This window comes from Pinus tabuliformis, chromosome X, assembly GCF_031772625.1.
Source record: "Pinus tabuliformis cultivar Carrire ecotype Pingquan chromosome X, CPIR1, whole genome shotgun sequence".
Classification (NCBI taxonomy): domain Eukaryota; kingdom Viridiplantae; phylum Streptophyta; class Pinopsida; order Pinales; family Pinaceae; genus Pinus; species Pinus tabuliformis.
Genome location: NC_142308.1, coordinates 1,466,705,509 through 1,466,713,206, shown reverse-complemented (window position 1 = coordinate 1,466,713,206; position 7,698 = coordinate 1,466,705,509).

Below are 7,698 nucleotides of genomic sequence, written 5' to 3'. Positions count from 1 at the left end.
CAAAAACAGAGAACTAATCCCCAAACTTTGAGAAGAGAGCAAAAATCAAACTCAAGGAAAAAAAATGAACACAAAAGGAAAAATCCAGCTCCAAGTTGTTCAATTCGTAAACCAAACTGGAGATGGACTGAAGTGGCTTTGATCTACTTCATTAATGCGGAGCAATAGTGTTTCGAAGGCTATCTGGCCATGCTTCAGGCTCTGTCTAAAGTTTACAAATCAAACAACAAGGTAAAACAACCTCCCCAGTGGAGTCGCCAAATTTTTGTGGAGGTAAATACCCTCTGTGGACAGAGGCGATCCCTACTAGTCCAAACGAGGTCTAGCAACAATCAAACAACGCTAACACACAAGTTCCTAATTACAAATAAAAGACCAATGATGAAGGCCTACCTGGATTCCAACGCTAATACTTGTAGAAGAGTTGAAGTCCCCATTCCTTTGCTCCGGCTGGTCACAATCCTCGCGATCCTCGTGCACGGACACTTGCACATGCAAAGAACGATACAGACACAAACATAAAATCTAGTAGATGTAACTATATATTAGTCAGAAAGGATATAACTCAAACATCATCATAAAGACAATAAGAGTGGAACCATAATGATAGTCGTCTATTATTAATAAACAAAGAAGAATACAACCATAGTTCTGACGTCAAATCCTTCTCAAGAGGGTCCAGCCAGCAAGTCTCTCAAGCGTTCACCCTTGAAGGTAGATCTCCCAAGACAAAAACTCTCTCTCACAAAAGTTTACACAAGAAAGAAACACTCCACAACCTTCCTTAAGCTCTCCAGCAATCCCACACTTATCACACCAGCTACCTATCAAGCTCACACACTAGCAGCAACACTCCAAGCACTATGAATTCCAAACTAGCTGCTCATGGCAATGGTAGAGGCTTAAATAGGAGGAGGAGTCTCCATGAATGGTGGGAGGATGAGCTTATCTCCAAGGAAGGTGGCTCAAATGACGAAACAAACATGCCAGAGAAGGGAGGGCGACATTTACAAGGCCAACAACCAGGTCTGGAGTCATCTGGAAGGCCGGCTATTACAACAAACTCGCCCAAACTGGATCAACGCGGGTTCATAACTGCACTGGAGCACTAACATTGCTGTTGAATAACAAAGAAATTCATATCAGCGCGATCAGATATAAATAACAGACGCATTGTCTCATGAAATTCGACCAGTGCGGGAATCACATGTACTTCTGCGTTGGCAGCGCCTTAGGTCTGTTTTGGAGCGCTCATCAGCGTGTTTGTTTTGACAAAAGTTGTGATGATAGTAAAACTTTGGCAAATGGGTCATTTGGCAACATTAGAGAGCATGAGCATGGATGATTTGGACTCATGACACAGTGGGAAGATTGGTAGGAAGACAGTGAAAAATTACTATGTAACAGGCATGACTGAAGACCTGGCTAGATGAGGCTTACATGGTGGTGGCCCCTATTGAAGGAAATATTGCGACTCTGCAAGCAACTCAGAAAAAGCTTCAGGTCAATAGTTCTGGAGCAGTCACCAAGCAAATGTTTGAAGACGTGAAGCAAGCGACCGCACATTGCACTGCCGAGGTTGCAGTCATAAGGGTCGAGCTAGGAGGTCTTCATGCTAAGATCTCCATGCCTATTGAGTGACTTGAGGGTGAGTCACGATGTTTGTGTTGGGGATTTGTTGGGAATGGGATCCCCCAAGAATAGTTTTGGGGCTAAAAGCCCATGTTTTGGGTCAAATTTTGTAATAAAGTTGTAAAGACTCCACATTTTGTGGTCATGGAGTGCAAAGGTGTCATGAGTCATAAAAGGTTTTCCGCCCTTAATTTTGTAAAGTAAAGTAGGCTGTAAACATCTACCCATGGTCTGTGGACCATGGGATTGTATAAAAAGAGCTAAGTAAGTAAGCTCTAAGTAGTTTAGATGAGTCATAGTGGTAGAATAAGTCTTGAGCAATAAGAAGAGAAGTCTAATTTTTGAGTCCTAGTGTAGGTAGAGGCTCTGTAGTTGAGTGCGCAGAGGCCTAGGGTAGAAGTTCGTAGCTGAGTGCGTAGACCCTTGCAGTTGTGTGCGCAGGGTAGATAGAGTCTGTAATCATCTGAAGATATCAATAAAGAGAAGTATTCTACAAATTATGTGTCTTTGTTTTTTGTTAATGCATCTTGTGATATTATGTATGAATTTCATTTATAATGCTTATGTGATGTGTGAATGTATGTAATTATGTTGGTTAGGTGAACACAAGTAAGAATATATGTTTATGCGATGCTAACTGTGATTGTTTAGTAAGATAATTAACCACGTAAGGGTAACTATGAAACCTGTTCTATATGCTACTTTAGCAGTGCAAAAGTACCTGAACCATAGGTTAGGGCTGCACGAAGGCCAATCGTACCCCTTAGCAGAGGTACTGAAGGGTGGAGCAAGGGGTTAGACAGACAAAGCCCTAGAACTTAACAACTTGCGTGAAGGCATGAATAGAAGGAAAAAATCGACATCAGGGCCATCTGAGGGTGTGGAAACGTGGTTGCAGCATCCCCCCATATTGCTTTGGGTGAGACTTTTGTCCGTGCTCTATGGGCTAATGCCGAAAGGGCGGGTAGTGTAGGGATTTGTTTGGCTAACTAATGTTGAACCTGGGTCAGACCCCTCCAAGCCAACAAATACAGTAGATGAATCTTAGACACTTGAGGATAATTATTTGAGATATTGTGCTTAAAAATCCTCAACAAGGACGTTTCTTTTATTCAATCTCTTTGCAAGTTTCTCCCCTCTCTCAAAGAAGTATGAAGACTCTCCAATGGTGGATTCCTCTTTTCTCACTAGGATGATGGATTGCTTAGAAGCAATATGGCCAACATGTTATTTCTCTTCCCTTCTTTGGTTTCAATAATGGAATGGTGGTTTGCTCTGATATAAATTTGGCCAGGATAACAATGTCTCATATTTTGTCTCTCCCATGGCCTATTTATGTAGAATTATTTGAATCCATCTTCCCCCTTTTGGTTCATGCATGATAATGACACATGAGTAGGACAAGATGATTCCATTGAGGGTTTCATATCTTCAAGGAAACTCAAATTTGGTTGTCTTGTACTGAGATCATGTTAGAGAATCAGCTCCAAGTGTGTGGAGTGGTCTTGAATCATTGAGTCACCATTTTTTGTGATTGCATGGATTTTGAAGGATATTCCTCACAGGCATGACTTTTGAAGAAATAGCTGCAGAGACATCAATTTTTTTATCTTTGTAAACTTTGGACCTTACGAGAAATTTAATTTTTTAAACTTCATGATGTATTCAGGTCGAAAACCTTCATATGTGCATTTTGTTGGATGCTTTTCAACATCTTATGGATTGTAAAAACATGTGTATGGTTTTCTGGTGTTAATAGTTGCCCCATGATGTATGAGGTTAGAAGTAAATGTATAGTTGAAATACATCATGTCTTATTTTCTGACGGAGATCTCGATCAACATTTTGAGAGAGAGGATAACTTGTTACAAAGATGAATAGAGAAAATCATTGACTGAGTATAAATGGTAACCATGCTCTCATGAAATCCTAAAGAGTGAAAATTGTGTATATACAAGGTGGGAATGTCCCATGCTTGTTATGATGAATAATCTTAAATTATTACAATCGGATATGGAATGGTCCTATACAGTCAACATTATGGTGGTTGACGTGCTAATGACCAATGATGACAACTGTTGATGCCCTCAAGGGCGCTTCTTGGTCAAATAGACTGAATTTGGTTCCCCCATGCATAATAGAGGTGAAGCACTACTGAATGAGGTGTTGCACTATGCATGGGTCTTTGACTTCAGGTACATTCCTTGTATCATGGTGTAAGAATTGTTGAATGAGGTTCTTAGTGATGTAGGGGTCTTGGACTAAATGAAAAAATTGCAATGGTAGTTAAGTACAACAACACCTTGACATGAAAACTTGTGTCAATTTTTAAGGGGACTAATGACATCATTGGGTAATAGTGATTCCCATTGTGCCACCTGAGCATATCCCTTCAAGGGGGGGTATCTGAGGTATTTCCACCATCTTGAAATACAAATGTTGAAGTCGACAGAAAAGGAGCATTAACCGCTCGACATGCTATGTTGGGGAAGCAATATGAGATGTAAACATACCGTAATAGTGTGGGTTAGATAAGGCATGATAGTGAGAGCTAATGATATGAGAGGATACAATCAATTGGACCGAGGTCAAAGCTTTTGTGCAAATGGCAGTAGTGAAAAACATGTTTGCTAATAGGGATGGCCCTGGAGTCAGTAGGATTTCCAGGGTGGGTATGAGTGTGTTCTGATTGGTGTGTGGATGTTACATGATTGTGCTGTTGTGCAAGCTTTGACCAAGGGTGACTAGAAACTACTACCGGGTAAAAGACATGAAAAAATATGGGTGGGAGTGTTTTTCCTAAAAAATAAATCTTTGTACAATTTCAAAAGAATATGAGGGTGATTTGGATGTACAATCATGAAGACGGGTGCCCCATAATAATGGTGACCTACATGGAGGTGTGGTTATTTTTTTCTGATGGCAGGGGCCCCATTAGTTGGTCTCCATGCTGGGTTAGTGAGGTGGATGAAGTAAGACATATGGGCTATGAAATGTGGGTGAATGATAGGCCAAATGTAGGATGAAAAGGTGCATCTGTCTTGATCTACCATAAAGTACCAATGATGGCCTGGGAAATGGAGTGCATGTGTAATGAGTGAAGGATAATGAGTTTGATCTTCAACGCATTAAGTGGAGTGGTTCCAGGGCCAGAGTGAGTGGTCATAGCTCCTGATAATGAATAGGAATCTACAAACATGAAGTGATCTATGAGTGAGAGGGCTCTATCGACTAACGTGGATGTTTATCATATTCCAAGGCGAGATGGTGATAAACTTGGCCAATATGATGGAACCTGTTAGACTCCGTCTTCTCAAAGTCCTCTGTCAGAGTTAAATTGACAGGTGACAAAGGAAGGGTGAATGTTGTGCAACTTGTATCTAGTAATCTTAATCATGAAAACCCATGCTCTTTTACTTGGTCTGCTGAAAGAAAGAGAGAGCTTGGAAGTGAGAGATACTCTTTTAATAGTAGGTCAATATGGTCGCATTGTGGTGGTTTCTTGTAATAACGAGTTTGAGGATAATTCATGTTTTATCTCAAGATCGTCTAGTAAACAAAAAGCATTATTTGAGATTAACCTGGACAGATGCAATTTTGATATTCGTGAATGGGAGGTTCAGGCACCACTAATATCAGTTTGTATGTTGGGTTCCCAACATCTATGTTACTGTGCTGGATCTCAAGCTTTCATTTCATTGCTGTTTGAAGATAGAGATACACAGAAGTCTATTGACATGGCTATAGAAAATTTGCCAAATCAAGGTGCAGTATGAAGGTCACTCCTTTTCCTGTCATGGTTGTCTCATCAAGGACACTAGCTTTTGAGGATTTCCCAGGCAGTTCAGAAATAAATTCTGTTGAAAATTTTCTTCAAACGCACATCTGTCTACCTGCAAGGATAAGTTTAACTCTGTACAACTGCACTACTTATTCGCTGTCTTCACATTGGACTTTAATATTGGAGCTTCACAATACTGGTGTAAAAAATGGTACAACCACCACATATTCTAGTATAATCAACAATGGACTTGTTTTAGCTCATGATGCTCAATGTATCATTGAGTTGGATGTGAAACTCCCCAGCTTGCACTCCGGACCCGTAAGTGTATTCACATATCTTTGCCATGTTCATGACTACCATGAACTTCTCCATGAACAGTCTTCTAAAGACCAAGGGGAGAAAACAAGCACAAACCATCGAGGAGGTTCGAAGCACCCTAGTATGTCACAGGTAAAGTTTATTATGACAATGTTCTAGGAGCTTTTTCTGGCACATTGAATGTCTCTAGTGGGACAAGTAAAAAACATCTAAGGACGACTGCGGATGCTCTTAAAATATGGAAGGAATTTCTGCTTGACGACGTGGTGGAGAAAGGAATCCTATCAAGGAAGCTCTTATTTGGAGATTGAAAAGCTGTGAAGAAATTGGCCACTCTCAAAACAGAAAGACCAGCTTGCACAGTTTTCCAGTGGACCAAGATCTCATGGATACAAATATGACAGATGCTAAAGCAGTGGAAACAAAGAAACAGTTAGAGGTCTATGCCATCAGACACAATAATAGCTATCATTATTTTCAGAGGGCGAGCTTCAGGAGATTCTTCAGTAGTGGACAATAAAGAATAAGTGCAGGAAATGTTAAGAACACTACCAGATCAAGAGGAGACCATTCCCAGTAAGGCAGGGGAGTGATTTACTATCGCAGCTCAATGATTTCAACTTGCAAATGTGCTCACCGACAATTGTCGAGAGATTTGTTTAAGCTGGCTACATTGATTGTTTTTTCACAGTATGCCAGAGTTTCTTCAAAGTCCAAGAACAGGGGAGCTCTGCAGTATATTCTATCATTTTAAACTTTGCCTACGATAGATGGAAGAAAAGATGCGTTAACTGGGCTCTAGCAGCGAGGAAGAAAGTAAGAAGATGCGATGTCTGTGATGTCATGTTGGTTCTTCTCAAGTCGCCTGCCACAATCGAGAAGAACGTATCAATTCGTTCGCCTTTCAATCCATTTTCGTGGTTTCAGCTATGGGAATCTCACACACGCAGGGCCCTCAATTCAAGGATCACAATCTAGATTATTCCCTGGATCTATTTTGTGGACATATTCTGATGGTAGAAGAGCAAATGGTACTCAGAAATGGATGTTCAATACAAAATGATTTTAGAGTTGGTCCTCATGCAGTTGGTCCAGATGGAAGCATATACCTCCGTACGTGGATGAGATCTACATCATGGGGAACTGGGGATTCTATTGCATTTTGGAAACAAAATTCAGGGAGGCAAGCACTGATCATTGCGAGAAACCTTGTTGTGGGAGATGCGAATCTGGTGGAAAGGGCTGTATTGAATTGCAAAAAGAAAAACCAGATGTTTGAAAAGACACAAGCCACAATCAATGCCGCACTGTTAAAGGGAATTCCAAGCAATATTGACTTTTTCAAGAAGCTTGTTCTACCATTTGCAGTCATTGCTATCAATTTCAGAAAGCTTATATGTTGGGAGAAACCGCTGTTAACAATTTCATTTCTTGGAGTTGCATATACACTCATTTACCAGAATATGGCCAAATGATATGATAACAATTTGCAGCGACATCTCAGCTCCACAGAAATTGTGTGACTGGCCTCATTACCCCGTACAGGATTTTGTTCCATGATTTCCGCCAGCGATTGACCCTTTGGAGATTTTGTGGGATTACGGGCGATGTGGCTCTTAGAAGGCGGATTGTGAGCTATTGCTGATGCTACCATATTGCATGTGGTTGGACGTGTTGGAGTTCGATGGGTGGCATATTATAACTCTGGCTATTGGGTCGTTCCTGCAAATAAATCTGAATTAAACGCTGAGTGCAACCATGCAAACCTCTCTCAGTACAGTTGTCACCATGAGCTGAATCGGCAGAATTTTAGTTTAAAGGTTGTTTTATTAAAATGGCAAATGTAACGTGGCAAGCTGAAAATAAGTCAAGACTATCTATCACAGCCAAAGAATGGGATTCGATTTAAGACTTCAGTCCTGATCCTATGGAGATCTGCGCTCCAGTTTTGTCTCCTAATTAGC